The sequence below is a fragment of the Rhea pennata genome, chromosome 3 (genome assembly GCF_028389875.1).
Source record: "Rhea pennata isolate bPtePen1 chromosome 3, bPtePen1.pri, whole genome shotgun sequence".
In the NCBI taxonomy this organism is placed as follows: Eukaryota; Metazoa; Chordata; class Aves; order Rheiformes; family Rheidae; genus Rhea; species Rhea pennata.
Window position 1 is genome coordinate 36,769,683 of NC_084665.1, and position 22,392 is coordinate 36,792,074.

The window sequence follows — 22,392 nt, forward strand, 5'->3', positions numbered from 1 at the left end:
TTCAGTTTAAGAGTACTCTGTTTTAAATCAACTTAAGTTAAATAGATACAAGATACAAATTAAATTAAGGATGCCTATACAAGAATGTTGCACTAATTTAATCATAACCATTTCTAATCTGATTAAGTTAAACCAGTACAGCTCCCCTGCAAAGGCAAGATCTTTAACAATATTAAATGTAACCCCTTTATTGCCCTTTTCCGCTTCCAAAACAAAATTTTTTTAAACATAGAGTGGCATCTCCTTTTGAGAGTCAATGTAAGCTAACTACACTATACAAAATATATTAAGGCATTAAAGTTATTGACATTTATGTGACTTCAAAATTTTATTACTTCTGTGCCAACTAAACATCACCATAATGCTAAGACCTGCATGGCATAATATTTTCTTTGTCCTTCCCAAGCAAGAGAAGGGTGTTAATGAGTACCCATGCTGGACTCTTTCTGTACACATACAGATTCCTTTTGCTTGCTGATGTCCAGTGCATCTAGTGCACTCCAGACACTGAGAAGGAATGTTCCACACACTCATTCCTGAGGGTATGGCTCACCAACAGCTTATCTGGGCAAATTGGTGTGTGGAGTTAGATCATAGTAGCTAACTGCCTCCTGGCATGGTCTTACTACTGCCTCTCTTCCAACAAAACATAAAGTTCTCTTGCTAACTGCGGGGTAACCACATATACGAAGCAAGTCTGAGGCCATCAGACCTAACATGCTGTAAATCCATACCCTAAAACCACTTCTCGCTTCCACAATTCCTACAGCATTTCCCATTGAAATGCATTACCAAAAGTAAATTTCAGCAATTCCAAGATTATCTTTTTTCCAATTCCTCATTTAATACTATCTGAACTGTTTCTCCTGAGTATCAAGACCTAATTTATTATCTTCGCTCTTTTTGCGCTCTCACTTTCACCTCTACCTGCTTCTCCAAACTGGTCTCTTCGAGCTCACTCCAACCTTCCTCATATCCACTCCAGCAATGCAGCCTTCACCATCTCATCACTGCCTTCTTCCACGGCCATCTCGCAGCTACCATATACAGAACAACTTTCGCTCCCAGTGCAACAAGATTTCCGTAGTCAGTACCCAGTGGAGAGAATACCAGCAGGAAAGCACTGGGGGAGGGTCACTCTATTCAGGTGCTAGAGAGAAAGACAATGGGAAAGATACTTCAGAAACTAAATTGTGCCACAACACTGAACAATCTGATGAAAACACACCTCTGCTAAGTGCCAGGAGCATGTGTGAAACCAAACAGAGTTTTAAATCCATTTTATTTATTTATTATTGTTTTGGAAGCACTATTTTGAAGTACTGATCACATGGCAACAGGGACTGTGGATACACACGAGTTTAGTTGCTAGGGGAACCATACTTCCACATTTTGAGATTTAAATCTCAACTTTCGTAAAGGGCTGCAGGAACATTTTAGTAATAAGCTGCTTGATCTTGCATTTCAGATTCCCACTACAATTACAAGGTTATGTGGCCCCACACCAGCACTAGGATTCATGTGTACTAGGCACTGAGGCATGCGCTGCATACATGCACTGAGGAAGGCAGGAACAATTCCCGTTCCATAAGCAAAGAAACTGAGGCACCAGGAGAAAAAACAGTTTTGTGCACTGTATTTGCATGAAACTTCACGTAGGAGGAAGACAGCCTTAGGTGTTTTGAAAAATGCAGTATAGGGAAATTCAGCAAGACACAGCCATATTTCTTGCACCTAAAACAGAAGCGACTGGGATAAAAAGAAGAAAAGTGTGTATGAACTTAGCCTCTACCTGACAAAGAGAAGCTGAATAGCCTAGGATTCTTTACAAATACAAATAAAGCAGCTACCCTCATCCATTAATAGGAGAACAATATTTATACTATGCTCAATTCCCTCTGCTGCTAGGGCTTAATCCTAGTAGGAATCGTTTTGGTTTAATTAGCTTTTCCCTAGCAGATGGTCAGATGTGAGAGGCAGAGAATGGTACAGGCTTAACTGTTGTGTGATTGTGCAGCTGCATCTGTAGCTGAACAGTTAAGCATGTCCAGGAGTCCAGTTGTAGTCTGCACGACATAGTTCATCTCTGGCATTAGCCAAATGTCAGCTTCCTCTTTCTCCAGATTATATGCCACAGCCAGAGGCATTATCCAAAGGCAGGCAAACAACTAACACGCAGTCTCCCCCTTATCCCCTTTGTCACAGAAAGCCCTCAAATCTTAGCTGAGAGTCCCTCTTTTCTTTGGTGACACAGAAGCACATTCAGAAGCATTGCCATGGAAACTTAAACCATCTTCTGTGCTATCTATCAGAGAAGATCTTTAAGCATAGAAATATTTTATGATCTCTACAGCACTGAATACAGACAATGGTCAGTGTACTGAAGTAAAATTACACGCTCCAGTGCTGTGTAAGGACAGCAGTAGGTCATTCTTAAACCAGCCAGCCTGATCCTCACTTTACACACAACATGCAATAGTTTTTTTTTGAGCTGGCAGCAAAAAGCCATTTAGCACTGGGACAGAGGTGGTATTAAGGTAACAAACTCATCCAACCAGAGAAGAAGAGAGGAAGTGTTCACAGCCTTTTCCCAAAGTTGACCAAGTCTTGTTACTTTGCCTTCCCAAAAGCTAAAAGTGATAGCGCTACTTACTCCCTCACAAAGAGCGCTTCCCCCTAAGCATGGATGTCTCCCACTCAATTTAAGTCCTAGCCATTTCCTTCTCTGGAGCTGCATCAGACATTCTCCACAGACTTCCACGTGGCCTTTGTATCCAGGCACCACTTTGTGTCAGAGCACCCACACCTACATGCTGGCAGCAGTAGTCTCCAGAGGCCACTGCTTCAAAAACATGCTTCGGGCCTAGCAGATTCAGAGCCTGAGCCAAGGGCAAGAATAGGCACAAAACTTGTCTCAACTCTGTAAACAGTGGAGCAGCATGGTTCTCAAAGCACAACGTAACCCTGAAGCATCTTCTCCCTTTTTTGTGGTATGGCCCTGTAGTTAGTCTTGCCTCAGTTTGCCTGCTGGATTTTCTTTTTGTTTTCTTTTTCTTTTTTTTTAATGATTCTCTTAGCCTTCTTCAGCATCACCAGACTGCTGAGAGATTTTATTCCAAAAGTTTAGTCACAGAAATACAACACAGCTTAATCCACCTAAAGAAAAACAAACAGATCCACCCACTTATCTTTCATTGCTGACCTGTACAGAGCACGCAACTGGCAATAGCTCTTCTCTTCACATTCACCCGGGCTCCTCCCATAAGTCCTTTCAACAGCAGGATCCTAACCGACAGGACCTACACCTCTACTCCCTGCCCTACAGACTGCACTGAAGACCGCCTGCCACCAACAGTCATGGGCCACTTGTCCTTCTCTATATGCTGCATTACACTTCCTACATCTACCGTTCTGCCTTGGGGATAACCACAGACACCCCTGCTTCACTTCTCTCGGACACAGCCTTTCCTGGGAACAGAGTGAGAGCTTTCATCAACTGTCTTCTTTCACGCTTGCTGTCACTGCTAAAACCAAAGTTGTTCCCAACTGCTAATAACCAGCATGAACTGTCCCAAGTGGTAATTGTAGTGAGGGCCAGGCATGCCAGTGTTACCACAAGGCCAGCTTGTCCTGACTAGCACTACATCCCCTGCCTAGTGTTGCTCTTGCAAAACTGAAGTGCTTGGTCTTTACCGCCGTTATCCTTTAGGATAGCACAAGCTTGTTAATTATTCTGAGGTTAAGGAAAAAAATCTCCTTCTGAGCAGCGAAGATGGGCTTTTCTCCTTCACACAGCTCCTCCCTCTAGACTTCTCTGTAAGAGAGCTCTGTGCAGACCTTCACTTCAGTTTACTATCTCTCTTTCTCAGCATGCCCTCTGAAGTCCCCCCTCCTGTCACCTATCCTCCAAGGGGCTCTAACTGAGACTGGAAGATGACCAGCCCCACGTATCCTAAAGAAAGCAAACTACCACGTTCCAAGTACCTTTTTTTGTTTGTTTTTAAATGTCTTAGATTAAACCACTCAAGAAGCTAACAGCTTGCAATTCCCCTCATCTAAGGACAAAGACACTGGAGGAATACCAACGTATCGCCAGACAGATGTTGTGAAGAGGTGTCTGTCCAGTGTTGAGAGCAAGCTGGCAGCTGATGCCTTGGGCTTCATGCAGCTGCAAGAGCCGGGGCCTAAAGAGGCTGTGACTCTGGACTAAGGAATGTCTTAACTGCAGAAACACCACCACATCTGCTCCTGCCTCAAGGTGCCCCAGGACCAGATCAATTTCCTCATTTTACTGTCTGGCTGTGGGGCTGCTTTCTGCTCCCTGTCCCACCAGGGGGAGATCTAACTACTCAGAGAGGGTTACTGCTACGCACCCACAGGAGCGCATCCCCTTCAGCAGAGGTGTTTGGACACAGACCCCAAAGCACAGGGACCAGGATTCCTTCATCTTCCTGAAGGCCAGCAGGAAAACGAAGCTGAGGAACTAGCCACTTTCTCTCTACCATGTATTAAAATTCACAGATGGGAAAGAAAAGGGACAAGACTGAGGCCACCCTCCTCAGCCAACATCACCTCCATTTAATTCTAGCTCCCTTTCTGTCAACAAGAAAGCACCAGCAGGAGTAATGTTTAATCCTAAGCAAGACCCCTATTTTTGCAGCAGTAGCCTCTATCTCATGACAAAGCTGAAATGCCTCAACAATAAATGCACAATGATTATGTACACTTAAAGGTTCAATCAATAGCTTTCTACATAATCCAATTTTAAACTCCCTTATACTTTTGCTACACTTCACATTGCCACAGGGCATATTGTTCAGTTCGGTATTGCACAACAGAGGAAGGAGAAGGAAGATTCAGGCAACACAGACTTTTCTTCACAATAGGACAATCAGTGGCAATTAACTTGAAATAAAATGTACAGTCCATATGAAATCAGGGAAGAAGAGAGCCCAGTACAAATAATTTCCAATCTTTTCACAATCAAAAGAGTCTTTGGCAACAAGTAACAACTCTCCTAACCATCTAAAATTGAGATCCTGATTTGAGAAGTGATACAGCCTTGTCCAGAGACAGTGGCATGGTCTGGTATGGTAGTTCTGCAGCAATGGAGCTGGAGACTGTGGCAACAGCCAGAAAGCAACAACTGTGCTATAAAGCCAAAGCTAAGGATAGTAGTATGAAGGTCTCCCATAGCAGACAAACTTTAATGTGGAAGCAACTGGCTGGTCACAGAATTCAAGACTGCTGAGAACTGCCAGAAGGAAAACTCTAAGTCCCAAAGACCAAAACAAACTGTTTAATGAACTGAACAGCCTAGGGCTTACCCAGGACACAGAAGATGCTCAACTGTGTTTTCTACAAGCCTTGCGCAAAGCATCCCTATACTCACAATGGCACTGCCAAAAGGGACCTTCTTTCCCTGTACCAAGCAAATGAAGGATTTATGGAAAAGAGAGCAGGGATGGCTTGCATGACAGGGCCATAGAAAACTAGTGTCTGTTTGGCCCAGACATCAAGGCAAGGATCCCAGAATAATGCATCTGCATCCTGATCTGCCATTCCTCACCAAACTTCCAGGACTCAACTGCCAGCTGTTGGGGTGCTAGCCAGAAAACACAGGCTTTTTTAGAACAAGCTGGAACAGTTCAGCTGCAGTGGATACATAAGAATGTTTACCCCACTGACTGGGGGAAGCTCTCCTGCCTGGGGTTAAATCTTGGGTTTGCTCCATCTCTGGATGTACAACTGTACAACACAGTTTGTACTGGGAAGCTTGATGGCACGAGCCACTCAATCAACTGCTGATTTGCCACAAGCACACAAGGCTGCAGGGGGACAAGCCAACCTTAATTGGCCTTATCAGTGTAAATTAAGCCCTACAACACACCCAAGCAAACAGTCAGTTCCTTTGGAGGAGCAGGCATGAGTTATTTTGCTGCAGCTATAAAGGAAACATTGCTGCTAGGACATGCCCCTGGAGTGACTGTGCCGCTCGGCTCTCCCGCTGCATTCCTGGGGTTGTTTAGCATGGACTCAGCTCCAGCCTTTCCACAAGCAAGAAGCAGTCTGAACCCTGAATGCCATCTGCAAACACTGCCAGACTCCACCTCCTGCGTGCCTGCAGGCCACCAGGTGTGGCCAGGAATGGCACAAGCTACACACCAAACACACCTTTGATGTGGAGCTGAAAGCATGTAGCCAGGGGGCATGAACAGCACGCCGCCCCGCCGCCTCACTGACTCCCAGTGCAGGAATGTGGCTGCAACCACAGGCCAAGGAAGGCAAACACATTGCATTCCTGGCCAGGCAGGGAAGGAAAACAAGCAGCCAGCCCACACACCCGCCACACGCCCCGCGCATGCCAGCCCTGCCACTGCCAGGAACCCTACGACAGCTTTAGTCCCAGACTTGTCTGTGGGAGAGTTCTCCAGGTGATGTCTTGAGCCATGGGGCACAAGAAAAAGAGCAAGGCAGAACAGTTAGCAACAGGGCATGCAAGCTGGAGGGAGGAGAAGAGCAGCCATCAGGGCTGGGAAGTAACCACATTCCAGGGCAGAAACAGAGCTCTGTGCAGTAGCCTGGGAAGGGAATTTCCCTGACATTTCCTATAAGACAAGGGGCAAACACAACACTGAGTCTTGCTGTGCTGAGTGGGCACAGTTGAATGGAAAGCTGACTTCAGGCATCGAAGGTGCTTGGAAGGATCCAGACCTTTTTTATTCCTCAGGAAACCCCTCTACCTAAAGTCAACCAGCTTCTCTGAGATACAATCACCTCCTCCTTATCACAACGTCCTTTCGCAGACACTGTCCTCACTACTCACAGAAACAGATCTGATCTTCATATTGTACACGATTCTCCCCCTACCAGCATGGACACTTGGTCACTCACATGACTATGAGAATAAAAGCTCAGTGTATGAAGATCTATGACATTCCTCTTCTCCCAGGACCTCACTATTTCAGACTTACAAGCAGACCCTATGCTCTGGCCAGAAAAACACTACTCCATTTCCACATGGCACTCCTTCAAACTCCAAAGCCTTCCAGAAGCCACTCTTCCCAAACAGGAAGCTACTCCAAAAGGAAGGGATTGGAGGATGCAGCAGGAGCTACAAGTTATCCATGTCCTCAAGCCAATGTAAAGAAAAGACATATTGTGAATCCCTCATGTTGTGAATCTGCACTTACTTTATGTAATACAATTAGCCATCAACCTACCCTTAAAAACCCATTTCCCAGTGCTGAAGTCCAGTTATAAAACTTAACAGCCAATGTTCTCTCAATGTGAAACAGGAAAGCCACCATTCTGATGAGCACTGCAGCAAGGATATATTCCACCTAAATCTGCACCAATACCCCAAAGGTCTCCAAAGAGAACTCCAATACACTACACTTCACACAGCAGGTTCTGATACTCAGCAAACGGATGTCAGAAAGGAGCAGAATTTCACAACATAAAAATGAGAGAAATTATGCAACACAAGCTGATATGGCAGAATGGATATTCTTCTGCTGTCCAAGAAGCAGAGAGGGATGCACACACAAACAGAGGGAGCCCTGTGTTGTCACTGCACAGAGCAGTGTCAGCAAATTCAAACAGCACCAGTGAAGGGCTGAAATGTCGTAATCTCTGGGGAACCTGGAAGGGGAAAGGTCAACATAGCCACAAGCTTCAGGAACATACCGATGCATCTAGCAAGCCGCCAGAGCAGGGATGGTTTATAAGCCTGTGGCCCAGCTGCTCCACACCCTATATGTGCATTTCAAGGCCCTCACTGAGGGATATGGTCTGGTATTAGGTAATTAGAGCAGACCAGATGAAGTCTTGATTTCCAATGCCTATTAAAATTCAAGGCCTCAAGCTACTTAGTTTCTTCCAAGACTGTAAGGTAGGCTACTGCACTAGCTCTAGTGCCTGGGAAAAAAAGAGGCCTGAAAGGCCAGATTTACCAATAGATTTATATCCAAAGATATAAATAGAAGCCTGGCAGGACTTACAAAAGCACCCAAACAGATTAGGTGTCTCAATCACCATATGCAGGAAAAACAGCTTCTCTGTTTCTAGCCACTCCATACCTCTCCAACCCCAGCCACCAGAAGAAAACCTAATTCAGAGAGAATGGATGCCCCTGCTGCTCAACAGGTTGCCAAAAGCCATCTCTGTGCAATCCACTCCAATGGCGACTGTGCCCAAATTCCCACAAGTCTCACCACTGCAACCTGCAATGGCTGCAGCTTTCGCAGCATTTAGACCTGTCTGCTTCCTGGAATAGGAGCTGCCTCTTCAGCCTCTCCTTTCCCCTCCTCCACTACACCCTTATTTTTCATACACTTAATACTGTTTCAAGGTACAACCCTTATCCTGCCACTGGTGGGCGGGTGAGTGGGGGAAAGGGGCCCTTTATAACTGCAGTGTTGCAATCTGCCAGCCCGGCCAGGCAGCCTGTTCTCACCTGCACTGTATTAAATACCTTATAACTGATTACACTCCCATGGGGCATGATTAGCAGTCTTCAGAGAACAAAGTCTACTTTCATTAGAATGAGAACAGACACGTACTGCTAACCTACTACACAGCCGGGCAGGCAAGGAAACGGGGTGGGGGGGGGGGGGAGAAGAAGGGTGTGTGGGGGGGAAAGAGTTAACTTCACTGCTACCCCAATTCTTTCATTCCCTCACCTATTCCAGAGTTTTTGAGCTGCGATTTGCACTGCCATGAATTATTCCCTTTAGACCTAGCCCAGAAGATTTAGGTAATGCAAGCTCATAAACAAACTGCTGTCATGGAAGACGAGCAAAGTCCTGACCTGGAGAGGTACAGCCTTGAGGTAAGTGGCTTGAGCTTTGCTCTGATGACAGCAATTCCTTGACATCATTTTGCAGGAAAAGGGAAGGCTGGATTCCCACAGCAGCATCAAAAACAGCAAGGGGAAAGAAAGCTTGAAATGTAATCACATACATACACCTCCATCCAGCACTCAGTATATGTCTGGAAAATCTATATAAGAAAGAAAAAAAGCATCTAATTTAGTATCTAGGTTAATAGCTGTCCAGAATCAGGTGGTTTTTTTTCTTGGGCTGCATAGAGGAGGCAGGAAACAGAAGGAAAGCCCTCTCAATTTGAGACAGATAATTGTGATCCCCAAACATACACAGTCCACACACACTGCAGGAACAAAGAACCAGCTTGATGGCAGCTTAGCCAATCTGACATGAAATGACCTACAGCTCATTATAAGGTGTCTTCAAAATCTCTAATGCACACACAAACAGCCACAAACATATTTCATACTATTTGGCCTCCATCTCAACAAAGTGCACATGTACACATATACACAAACAATCAAATAAACTGCACAGCTTTCACCAAAGGAGTAAGAAAAAAAAATAGAGGCTTAGACAAGCCCAGGATCAGCCCTTCCAGATACTTCCTCCAAACCAAGTGCAGAGGAGAGCAAAGCAGGAAGCTCCAGGGAAATGTTCCTACTTCATAGAGGGGCACCAGCTTCAGCAAAACAGAACTTTTCTAATTGTGTCATTTGGCAACAAGTGACCTGTTTCACCCAGAGTCCACTCATTTTGTCTGCGGCCTGACGGCTGCTTATGGTATAGTCAGGAGGCCCTTGTGTTCAGCTGATGCATCTGGGGGGGGGGGAGCCTGGCTGAAACATTCCATCCAGATTCTTACCCAACCCACCCAAGAAAGGGTTTGTTGATGGAGACACCAACCCAGCTGAAAATGATCTGCTGATATCTGCATTACCTTAGAAGCTGGTTCTTCATCTGGCACAAAAAGTATCTGAACTGGCCTGTCTAGTACAGCAAAATCTGTGTACTTTCTTTATTACAGAAACACCTCAAGGTACCAACTGAACTTGAAGAAAGCCCTTCTCAAGAATGGTTACTTTAATCAACTCTGCAATTTAATCTATCCTAGACAGCACAAAAATAGTTTGACTTTGAGAAATGAAGTTGCAATGCCACAATAAATCCAAGTGGCACAGTAAAATCTTTCCTAGAAGCTGAAAGTTAGTCGTGAAGCCTCAGGTGGCCTTGTATACAATCTGATTCTGCTACTGTGGGCTAGTCCATGGGAAACCACACTTCACACTGTACAAAAACAAAACAAAACAAACAAACAAACAAACCTTTACAGTCCTTCAGCTCTGGCAAGACAGAAGTAGTTTGTCTGCATCCTGGCTATAAAAAACAATTAGCTACTAATCAACTGTTCAATCCCCCACCATGCAGGACAACTGTCAATCATGCATTCAAGCACAGTTGATGAGCTAGCAAGCATGGCAAACCAGCTCTTTCCCCTGGCTGCCATACCGTAATGTATACCCTGCACCCACCCCCATTCCCAGAGTAAATTGCTTTCCATTGCAGAGAAGCACTCATGCTATTCTGTTACCAGTATTCACCACCAGGGCAAGAGACCCTAATTTAGCCCCACACGGGCCTTCTGCAAACTGCTAATCCCCAACACACAGCTGTTTTTCAAATACACAAGCATGAGCAAACCGTAAACGATTTATGGCGCGTGGCAGGAAGACTCCTGGCTCCCTGCGTAGGCGGGCTTTTCGGACAAGATCATGCTTGGACTAATGTTTATATTACGAGTTGTCAGTCAGGTAGTAAATCATCTCTGGAGCTACATAGTAATACAGCTCTCCCCACCCAGCTGGAGCATTGACTACACTGAATCCTGTTACAGCCATTTCAAACACACCTGGGAACCTATTACAAAACACCAACAAATTGAGGAAAAATGGATACACTTACAGCCAGACTCTGCAAAAAAATCTGCAGTTCAGGAAGGGCTATTTGCTTTCAGGAATCAACTCCACCTGGCATGAGAAGCTTTCCAAAAATTACACTCCTTACCAGCCCTAGCAGAAACTGCAGCGAGTACTGACACAGACATCTCCTGCTAGCAAAGTGTGTTGCTAGCAAAAAACAGTTATCTGAGAAAATCTTTCTGAGCAAAGTTTGTATTTCCTAGCACTTACATACCCAGTGCATGAACAATGCTTAGAAATTCAATTCCAAAATTCAAAAAATATATTTCGCGTGCTTTAGCGCATGAGATGCTTTCTGCTCAGAAAAACGATACCACTTAAAGAAAAGCTGTGAACCCAAAGAAGATCCTTCTCATGAAAGGTTACTTTAAGCAATCCTAATTTAAACAAAGTATTCTGCTGATTTCTATTATTTTCTTTTCCCCTGTTTGATAGGGTTGTGCATACAATACAAATCCCCCCCCAACACACACACACACACATAAAAGTGAAAGGGGAAGATTTCTTAAAAAGGAGAGGGGAAAGATACAAATAAAAACATACAAAAATATCCAGAACAGTAAAAGAAACTGCAATCACTTTTTGCTCATTTTAGATCGGCTAGATTTCAAGTCACCTCACTAGAATTTAACTTTCCCACCAGGCAACAACATAGCCCTCACTAAGGAACAGCAAAGTTGCAGGATGAAATCTAATTTAGGAGACGGAGCAAGGCATCTTTGGGAATTGTATAAAGCACGTGCAGCAACACATACCAAGGCCTGAGTACAGTTACTCTGAGTAGCATATGCTAAAACAATGGTCAAAAAAAACCTTACTGCCACAATGATTATCTAATTATCATCTTGGGAAAATATCTTATATTCCTTTGAAACAAATACTATGAAGTAAAACTTGCCTAAGGCTTTTTATAAGCGTAAGTGTAATTCTGCAACAGTTAAGAGAAACTACTTTATCTATTCCTTCTCATTTCAGAACCACTCATGCACAAATGTTACAATAATGCAGTTGGACAACCAAGACTTGAAACAAGAGCAAGAAGATTCAGTTCGGATTCCTACAACATTGCCAAAGCCAAGTTTATCATAGGGACAAAATACAAATGTGGAATTCAGGCAAGAAAGAGGAGGTACTGTGGGACTCACAGTTGTGATTTGTCAACTGTTAAAAATCTGAAATTTAAAATCGTTCTCTCCTGCCACTAGCAGCAGGTCAGATGTCCTGTGCAAAAGTCCCTAAAACAACAGCCTACCCTTCTGCAGGGGATCATATGTTCCAATCCTGACCCATTCCACATTTTATCTGTATTCCCTCAGCATCACACAGACAATTTCTGTGAAAGTTAGTAGCCCTTCATCCATTTATAGCAGTTACGCCTGCCATAAAAGGGTAAAGCTGTGCCCTAAATCACTGGTGTTTTTTCCAGAATAGCCCATAAGGAGGGCATCCATACACAGATCTCAAGGCCTGCATGACCTTCTCTAAGCTCTGAAAGTCCTCCCTCTCTGCTCTTACCTTGAGCAGTTCCCTCCGCAGTAAGGCGGACGTTACAAACAAATGTCCTCTTGAACAGATCTCCATACCGCTGCCACTTACCTTTACCGGCTTGTCCACCAAATTCAGTTCACATCTATGTGATCAAGAAGCACTAATAACTCTCTTGGTCCTCACCACAGTTGGGACAAGAGTGCAGGACAGATTGTGTCTTCCTAAATACAAGGAAATTAAGGCTCATGCCAAAACATACTGGATCTCACTAGCATAGCTTTTAGACTAGAAAACAGTCAGCTGTTTTCTGACTAAAGTCCACTACAAGACTGCAGTGTGTAGAGGCCAAACTCCACACACTTTTCCCTCTTAGAAGCACAGCCAAGAAGCATAAAGCACCTTGCCTGACCACTTGGAGTAAAGAGACAATACTTTATGTCTAGGCATTCACACATAAAACACAATCCTCATTTACAGGCTGTGCTATCTTTCCAAGCACTCCTTTTTTTCCATAGCTTAAAATTCTCAACTACTAGGGCTACACAGATCAATTGGGCTTGGGTTTTTTGTTGTTTTTTGTGGGTTTTTAATGCAGTTTTCACAAAAGGGAAGGTTGGTAGGTAATCTAACATAGCAAATAAGTGTGATTCAATATTTAGTCTCTGACACAGGCCAATACATTAGAAGAAAGTGCAAGAAGTCCCAGTGGACAATTACGGAATGAATTGTCCTTTTTCCTAACCTTTACCTATTAGAGGTTGGGTTATGCCCAAAAAATACGCCTTCTAAAACAAGTACTTTAGCTAAAGCAAGTCTGAACATTTCCACTCAGAAGCGCTTGATCTTTTCTGAATCCTGCTCAGCTTAGCCTCAGTGCTATTATGTGGTAGTGAATTTCCACAGATTAGACATCATGTGAAAATACTTTAAAATCATTATTCAGTTTGATGCCTATCAGTTCTACTGAATTGCATTCATCTCAGCTGAAGAATACATTCCAGCTGCTTCACCTCTCCACAGCAGTCTTCCTCAGACTTGGCACCCAGCATTGTTGAAAAAAGCAGAGGAAAACTGAGCCCACCCAAGTGATGCTTATCCTGCATTCCAACCATTGCAACGCTATTCTCACACTCCTACACAGCCATTTCCTTCCTAAGCTCAGCTCCCAGGAGGATACTCCAGAGAGGGTGGCTCTTGACATTCCAAATATGAGACAGACTGTGAGCCACTGCTCTTGGCCATCTATGTCTGAACATATTAGCAATAAGATCGTACACTAACATGCTGGCAAGAAAGAGAACAATTTCCAAGTCTATAACAAATAAGGGGGCAGAAAAGTGAAGGGAGGAATCTAAGACAAAGATACAGCCAGATAAGGTCTTACAAGCAGTGGAAACAAGCACAGAGATCTTGGGAAGGGAACCATTTGCTTTAAACATCACAAGAGTGCCCACTTGCTTTAAACAAGGCAGGGCCAGACTTGCACTCCACAACAATTTCACCGTGCTACAGAATATGAAAGACAGTGGACCACACAAGAGTCTGCTTCATTTTTAAGTCACAGCTTCGCATGTTCTTTTCATTTCTTCTCCTCCACTAAGCTCTCCACTAAGCTTTACTACAGTATTCATCACTACAGTTATCCAAGCACCTTACAGCAATTTTCTGACTCTTCTCCAAATCCTCAGTAAGATGTGTATTCATCATATTTTGCAACCAAAGAATGAAGACCAAAAAGAAGAATGATCTGAACATGCTCACACAATAAACCTGCGGTAGACATTACATGTCCTACATTCTAGTTCAGAATTCTGACCATAGGTCATCTTTCCCTCTAATCAGCTCAATTTAAAAAAGTAACATTTTTCCTATACCAGTTGCAGATACAGCCAATATAGAAGATGACAAAAGCCCTTAGGTTGGGGAACTGCCATGGAAACAAAATGGACAATTTGATCCCAAAGGCATTAGCCCAATTTACAGACATTATTCACATGGCTCTTTTGCAGTCCTGTATAAAATGGAGAAAAGCATCACATGTATTCAGTTACTAGTGACAAAAAAAATACACATTCTCAGCACCAGCTAGCTAAAAAACGCCACAAACACACATACTGTCCGTAGTTCAAGGTTTCTTACAAGGAGGGGATATTTTCCCCATCAAAGCTTTCAAGCAAGGAGGTGGATGTGTCTAACTTCAGGACTTAAATTTACTTCCAAAAAAACAACCAAATCTAATAGCCAAGAAATCCTGTTCTGTCCACAATGACAATTCCAGCTCCTGACAACTATGGTCAAGAGAGCAGGGATGAGTTGGAAGGAAATCAGATAGGACCCTCATTTCATAGTGGAGGAATCCTGTCCTCAAAACTCATCCTACCCAGACTCATTTGAGAATCCCATATATAGCATTTCTCCTAGCACCATGAAAGGCAGAGGGTAAGGGACCTTACTACATTATTATTGTCCCTCTGGGCTGTAAAAGCTAGGCTTTTGCTCACAAGGATACAACAAGGTTAATATATTATAAAGTAACTTACAGAAATATTTCTTTGGTAGAGATGGTGATGCACGGAAGTCTCCTGCTAGTTTTCAGTGCATCCTCCTTAAAATGCAGTAGATACTTCAGCAAGTTAGGGAGCTCACTTTTTGATATTAGGGCAATACTTCCTTGGGAAATAAAGGTTATCAGCTTCCATGACTCATAAGCATCAACTCCACTTCAGAAAACTACTGAAAAATATAGTCACATTTTTCTGTGTTCCAATAATTTTGTTGTTAAAAAACCTTTATCTTTCTTTGCCTTTTTAAAAGCATCTTAAACACCACACCAAACGCCACAAATTCTTTCTCCAAGATGGCTCGGGTACCCTCCACATTAGCTCATTCACCAAAACCACCCACTATCTTATCCAACTTTGTTTATCCTGCTCTGGGACAGAAAGAGGTAAACAAGCAAAGGACTATACCTCTTCCCTAAACTATTTTTCCAGAATACTAAGCTTCATGGTTGTTCTAAGAGTGAATGGGGAAGATAAGAATTCAGGATCTCAGAGCTGCAAAACAAGTGATGTATCAGTGGCCAAGAACTACTAGGAAAAGATTGGAAAAGAATGCAAGGTCATCTTTGGTTCAAACAGCTGGTTTGAAAAGGCAACAGGTCTTCACATGTAACATCTCCTCCTGACCTAAGTACCATGTTAATATTAAAGATGAAGCTAGCCATGGGCTGCACTTGGGAACTTTGCTTGCCCTTCTAAAATGTATTCCCGCAATTCCTGGAAGGAATTTAAAGCCCGAACCTTCCGACACCACAGCTAGGATCTGCTAGTTTAAATGCTGATCTAACATCCAGAGGCTGAAATACAATGTATGCATAGCACCGCTGGGATACATAAGCTTTTTTGCAGCATTTGAGTAACAAATAAAGAGAAAACAAAGGAGCTGAACTAAAAGTGACTTGACAAATAAGTGAAAGGGCTGAACAAATTTCATAGGACCAACTCTTAGATACCAAATTGTTACCTTAATGGGATCTCAACCGTGAATTCAGGAGAACACCAAAAGACCAGTAGTGCACCCGCACCATCCTTCAGGGTATCAATTAAAACAGGGGCAGAAAAAAAACATCATAGTGGAAGAAATAACCTAACAGAACAGAGGATCACTAAAACTACCTAACTTTGGCATTGTAATCATCCCAAGAGTCAGATCTTTCGAAAAAATTTCAGCCCTTGTAATTACACAGAGAACTTGCCATGATGAAAAGAACATCCTAGAGAGGGACACTTCGCCAAGTATGTGCTCGACATATTCTTAAAAATATAAGTAGTGGGACAAAAAGAACTCAGCATCAGCTCATTCCTGGCTTTCTTACCTGCTGTCTGATGCCTCAACAAGGATTCATTGCTTCCTCTTATGTAGTCCCTTTATGTCAGTTCTGTCTCTGATTCTGTAAAATATAGATGCATACCTCTGAAAAGCTTTCTCTAGCATGGAACCATCTAGATTTGATGGATGATTCTTTGAAGTGGACAACATTCACATGGTACCTCTCAGATCTGCCAGATGTATCACTTGCACACCTTCACACCTACCAATACAAATCTTCTGCCCATTGAAAAATCGGTTTATTAGCATTTTTACTCCACTTCATGCTCTGTGCTTCAGCCCAGAGCCAGATGCAGTTCAGTATCTATTGTTCATCTGTTTTTCTTTAACATCGCCCCTTGCTCCCAGGAGCTGCTCAATAACTCAGCAGTAGGAAGCACCAACTACACTAGAGAGGCTGGCAGAGACCTTCCCGTTTCCCCCTTGCCAGCTTTGGCACCAGGGGAGTGCTGCTCCCTTCCTTCCAATTCTTTCAGTTGTACTCTGGTTCCTTAACATACACACAGGCCCAGACTTGTTCCCTTTGGTAGCTCTGACTCCAGCAACCTTCCCTGCACAGACACCATTCCCTCATTCCCCGTAACCCCTACTTCTCTGTCACCAAGACATGGCTACACCCTGAGCAGACCTGGTGCAGCCTGCCGTTTCCCACCACAGGCCTCCCCTACACATACACACCGAGAAGGGCGGCTCCCCACTGCCCTAGGCCGAGGTGTCCCGCGTCCCCCCCTCCCCGCACCGGGACAGCTCCTCCCAGGCCGAGGCCGTGGCTCTACCACCCTCCGGCCCCGGCCCCCAACTACCGCCCGACCCGGCCCGGCCCTTTTCGCCTGCGGCGCCGCCCGTCTCGGCCCGATGCCCTCACAGAGGACTCCAACACCTCCTTCCACGCCGGGCCGCAGGCGGAGCAGGGGTGGCCCCCGCTCGAGCAGCCCGCCCGGGAGGGCCGGGCCGGGCCGGGCCGGGGCCGACGCGCGGGAGCCCCGCCCGGGCCCGGGCTCGGTCCCCAACCGGTCGAGCTGCGCGCTGCCCGCCCGCGGGGCCCCAGCCCGGCTCTGACCCGCTAGGGCGCGGCTCCGCCCGGGGTCCCGGGGACTTTGCGGCCGGTTCGGCCCCGGTTCGGCCCCGCCTCGGGCCCGCCCCAAACTTTGCCGCCGCTCGGCCCGGCCCCACGCTCTCGCCTCAGGCCGCCATTTTGCCGCGGGGCACGCCGGGTAATCCGGCGGAATCCCCACGCCGCGGCGCATCTGCGTCATCGAGCAGCACGGGCGGGGGCGGGGCCACGCACGGCGGCGGCCGGGGCGGCGCGTCTCGCCCGTCGCCACGGCAACGCCGGGGGTGGGGTGGGGGGAGAGGGGCGAGGGGACGAAACCAACGAGGCTGCGCGGAGGGGCGGTGGGGGGAGAATGAGCGAAACCAAGTGTCCGCCGGGGCGGGGGGCAGGGGCGCGCTGCCCTGGCCTTGCCCCGGGCCGCGGGGCGCCCGCGGCCGCCTCCGGCGGGGCAGCGGCCCGGGGGCAGCGGCCTCCGCCCCGGTACCTGGTGCGAGGCCGCGGGGAGGTGTCCCGCCGGGGGTCTCGGTGGGGAGCGGTCGCGGCGGGCCCCGAGGGGAGGCCTGCTAGCACAGTCACGCCCTGAGGCTGCCTGTGGCCGTGTTTAGCCCAGCTGCACCTGTGGATCTCCCGGGCCAGCCCCGCAGCCCGAGCGGTGCCACAGAGGGCACGGCACGGAGATCTCCCACCAGCCGGATCCTGTACGCCCTCGGGGAGGAAACGGGGAGCGTGGAAACGGCTTCCGGCGTGTTTAAGGACATGGGTGCAGCGGAGCTGCAGCCCTTGGTTACCTCGCGGGACCCAAAGTTGTCCCGTGTCAGAGCAGACCTTGAACAGAGGCAGCTAAACCCCTTCGAGGAGCAGGGATGAGGTTGCAGAGGCGTATTGCAGAGACAGATGGGTATCGGCTGTTTGGGGCAATCAGAGTCCGCTGGTGCACTCAGGATCCTGACACGAGGTCTCGGTAACTGGGGGTGATCCGTCCTCTTCGGACCTTCACCAGCCAGGACAATTTACTGGGAGCCAGCGTCCATAATCACAGCTCCTCTTCCTTCTTATGTGCCTCATTGCCGCAGAAACCCTCCTTCCCCTGTCCTCAGGACGGCTGTACAGCGGAGTCAGTCCTGGGGCACATCACAGCCTGTCACTAGGGAAATCATCATGGAAGTATAACCACATCTGTAGGGCCAGGTGGAGAAGGAGGGAGAGAGGAAGAGCGGTGAATGGAAAAACCCGCCTAAAACCCCCACAAAGAACTGCCTGCCTCTGAAAGAAGAGGGGTCGAGGATGGTGTATACCAGCCAAAGGCAGACAAAAGCTATTCACACCTGGACACAACATGATTTTGATAATGCCTACACTAACAGCTTTAACACATATGACACGTCTCCCCTAGCATCCTCAACTACTCGCCTTTGGTAATGGCCTTCAGTGTTTATCTGCAAATCAGTCTGTTGTTCCAGCCTTGGGACTTCAGCAAGTCAGTGCATTTTGATTTTGATTCAAATTGCCCCATTTATTTTGCTCTAAGCTCGCACATGTACTTTGCCCATTGCCTCTCATACCCATTCCATAGCCTTACTCACCCTCTGCCCCTCTTCCTATTATTTTTTCACTAACATACCTGTATGGTAATAAATTGAGCCAAGTCAAGAGGAAATTTTGCACAGTTTGAAAAGGTTCTGATAGCATTTGGGCGGTATTTCTAAACTTGGTATATTTATGAAGCCTTCGGATTTGCGCTCAGGTAGTAGAAGGCTTGCAGTGCTGCTTACTCTGCCTAAATGATCTCTTCTCTTACACAATGAAAGGCAGGCGCTGAGCAGGACCCTGCTTGCATGACCTTGGGAATATTGTGCAAAAAACGTCTGCTGTGCACCCAGTAAGTGCCTTCTGTACCATGCCACGCGTCAGCCAGGGATATTTCAAGAAAGCCTTCAGTACTTGTGCCCCCATAAATTCTCCAAATCCTCCCTGTGCCGGAGTCAGATAACAAGCAGAAGGACAATAGCTCCAAGAATCCAGGCTGTCCATCTGCTCTGCACTTCCAGATTCTTGCTTCCCTAGCCCCAGCTGATGAAATTTTCATAGCCGACAAGGTTTCTCATTTCCACTGGGCCTTCCTGCCTTGGAGCCTTCACAGTTGTGCTCTGTTCAGGTTTCCGTGGGTACACACTGACGGGAGCAATGATTAGAGTCCCTTGCCTTTTTTTTTTTTTTTTTTTTTTTTTTTTGTGTGTGTGTGTGTGTGTGTGTGTGATCTGTCACAGTAGAATCTTCAAGCATTTTACTAGTCTAGGTGAAATGAGCCCCACAAGAAGGAGAGAGCCTGATTTTTAGATGGTCTCAGCATTTACAGCTTCCATTAAGCTCAGCACTTCTCAAAATCAGATCCTAAGGTCAAACAGCAAAAGAGAGACAGAAATTGAACTCAAGGTGCCTGACCACTAATCACCTGCTCTGAGCACTGGAAAGCACTCTTTCCTCAGATCCAGAAGTCCTTGACTCCCGCAGTTCCTCTCTCTCTCTTTCTCTCTTCGTGCCCATCCATCCTGCCTTTTTTCTGGTATGCTTGTGAGCTGGGTTCACCATTGCCCTGAACCCAGAGATGTGACATGATGCAGAACCATGACGTTATGTTAAACTATGTTCATTTATATAACACCATTAATACCAAAGCACCACTCTCTGCTAGAGCCAGTTGCTCACTAAAGCCTCTGAAGTTCAATTAACAAGCACCAGGTAATCTAACACTTGACTCCCAATAATCCCTTTATTTTAAGGGGCCTCTGGTGGATGCTAAAGCCCTCAGCAAACAGTTCTGGAAGTACATTTGAGATTCTCTCAAATACCAGCTGAATTTATGACCCTTAGCAAAGAGCAGGGAGGAATCTCTTCAAAATACTTTCCAACCGGCAGCACTTTATATAGACCCCTGTAACTGTATAAAAGGAACCCCTGGAGGGGCAGGTGCCACCCTATGAAGGGACAAATCCCTCTATTTTGTAAAGCGCCTACAACCTTAGCTGGTGATGCAGTAGACACCGGAAGTAATGTCTCCCCACCAGAAGAAGGCAGTGCAGGCTTGGCCCTCTCAGATTCCCAAACGGCTGGGGAGACTGAGATGTGGTATCATTCCCAGAGACGTGACTGGAGGTCTCCACCCGCCTGAGAGCTGCACGAAGTCCCTTTTTGTCCTTCTAGGATGCTGCAATCACGAAGGAGCTCTTAGGAAACACTTGCCTGCTCCACAACTTCTCCAACTTCAGCTGCCTGAAAAGGGTGCTCAGAGCATTCCTCGCTAGACCTGAGAAACCCTCAGAGTGGGAAGAGGCTACGTGGATCAGCTGAGCTCCCCCAAACCAAAAACCCTAACACACATGTGAACAGAGCCTGCACGCTGGAATATGCCCATACAACAGGAGCCCAGCACGCAAAAACAACAGCCTCTCAGGAACAATAAGAACAGCCAAGCCCAGCCAGCCTGGGACAACTAAACATGTCTGTGGATGCAGAACTGGACAGCCAAACACATCCTGCCAGTATGCCTGGAGCATGCATCTACCAGACAAATACAACCCACCAGTAAAACAGCTGCTAACAAAACCTGCGTGTATAGTTTAATCCATCCCACTACAGAAGAATGAAGGCTGGGGCCCAATTTTAACGTGGAGATGAAACTCTCAAAAAATACCTGGAGTTTTTTACAGGCGAACATTTTGCTGACAGGATCCCCAGCAACAACGGCTGAAGAACAGAACTGTGCTGACCCATCCCAACCTAAAATGCTGTCTCTTATGGGACTGCCTACAGGCACTCATCATGGTTGGGATATAATTGTGCACAGAAAGACAAGCAGGCACAATATTCTGCTTGCAGGTTGAGTAAGCAAAGCATCTCTGAGAATATGGAGGCTGAAGGCAGAACTGGAGAACAATACTCTGGCTCTTGGCATTGCTCAGTGGTTTCATGTCATTATGGAGTTGGAGCAGAGAATGTTGCATGGCTTATGCTGGTATTTCAAACGTATATAGGGGCACTTTTTCCTAACCTGTATACCTGATTAATACATTGCATATCAGCATTCCCCATTGCAATTGATGCCTATTTACATTTCATATATTTATAAATATTTACATATATATATAAATAAAATAAAATAAAAATAAAATAAGATAAAATAGATATCAGTGACCCCTACTGGCCACTTATAGCTAGCCATAAAATCAAGCGTGACAGCTACTCTGTTTTGCCTTTTTCCCTGGGCCTGATGCAGTCTTTTGTGATGGGGCAACCACAAAATCCTGACTGGTGTGGATTTGTATGCTCTGTGCTTGCTTTGCACTGGTGTGTGTCTCTCTCAGGGGGGCAAGTAGCAGAAGGTGGGGCCTTGTGACCTCAGGTGATTGGTTGTGTCACCCCCCCCCCACCCGGTCCCTCTGCTCACCACTGACTCTATCCACACTCACCTGTTGAACCAGGCCTAGCCCTTGCAGTAAGCCCTGCACAGATGCCTCCAACTCTGACTCCTTGTGGCCTCAGGGCTCTGCGTGGGACCCCTCCGAAGCCCTCTGCAGGGCTTTGACCTTGGACAACAAATTCTGCCAGAAAAAACCTGTCCCCAGCCGGGCCCCATGCCACAGTTGCCATTGCTCCAGGGAGGGAGCAATGGAGCTGCCCCAGCACTGCAGTTTCCCATCTCCCATGCTACCATGGCCCCGGATGGCCTCACTTTGCCCCACCAACTCCCTCTGTAAAGCTCTCACCCCAGCAGGCTATGGGTGCCACCATGCAACAGACACTGAAGAACAGATAGCCTTCCATGCTGGCCATTTGGCCTGATGAAGACAAGGACAGAAATGGCACGCATGCTCGAGCGGCAGAATGGCTGCTCGAATGCAAGACAAAACACTATCCAGAAGCAAAGGCTGGAATAATAGTGTTGGCCTCCTACAGAGACTCCAGGGGCTCTGAATCCACTCCCTTTTGTCAAAACTCGTTTAGCTTGTCATGCTAATAAAGTGTTTGAAATGAACGGTATTAAAAGTGTGTGCAGAGGAAAGTGGGATGTCTTCCCTGGAGCATGTGCAGGGAGGTGGTGGCGGTTCGGGCATGATGCTGGGTCTCACCTGCTTGTACCAACAGACTGGGCTTC

General features: G+C 46.3%; 1 protein-coding gene across 5 annotated transcripts in view; it reads right to left on the bottom strand.

The window, feature by feature from the left end:
- TJAP1 (tight junction associated protein 1) overlaps window positions 1-17,373 on the bottom strand; it is a 40,542-nt gene extending 23,169 nt beyond the window's left edge. The window contains exons 1-2 of one of the 5 annotated variants that reach the window (XM_062572031.1): window positions 17,247-17,373; window positions 16,173-16,247 (exon numbers count right to left, since the gene is read on the bottom strand). The gene's annotated coding sequence lies outside the window, so the exon portion shown is untranslated. Of the gene's footprint in view, window positions 1-927; window positions 1,058-16,172; window positions 16,248-16,347; window positions 16,830-16,864; window positions 16,890-17,246 lie in introns of those variants that run through there. The other 4 variants (XM_062572032.1, XM_062572035.1, XM_062572033.1 and 1 more) reach the window with 4 other exon arrangements.
- Window positions 17,374-22,392: the final 5,019 nt, after the last annotated feature.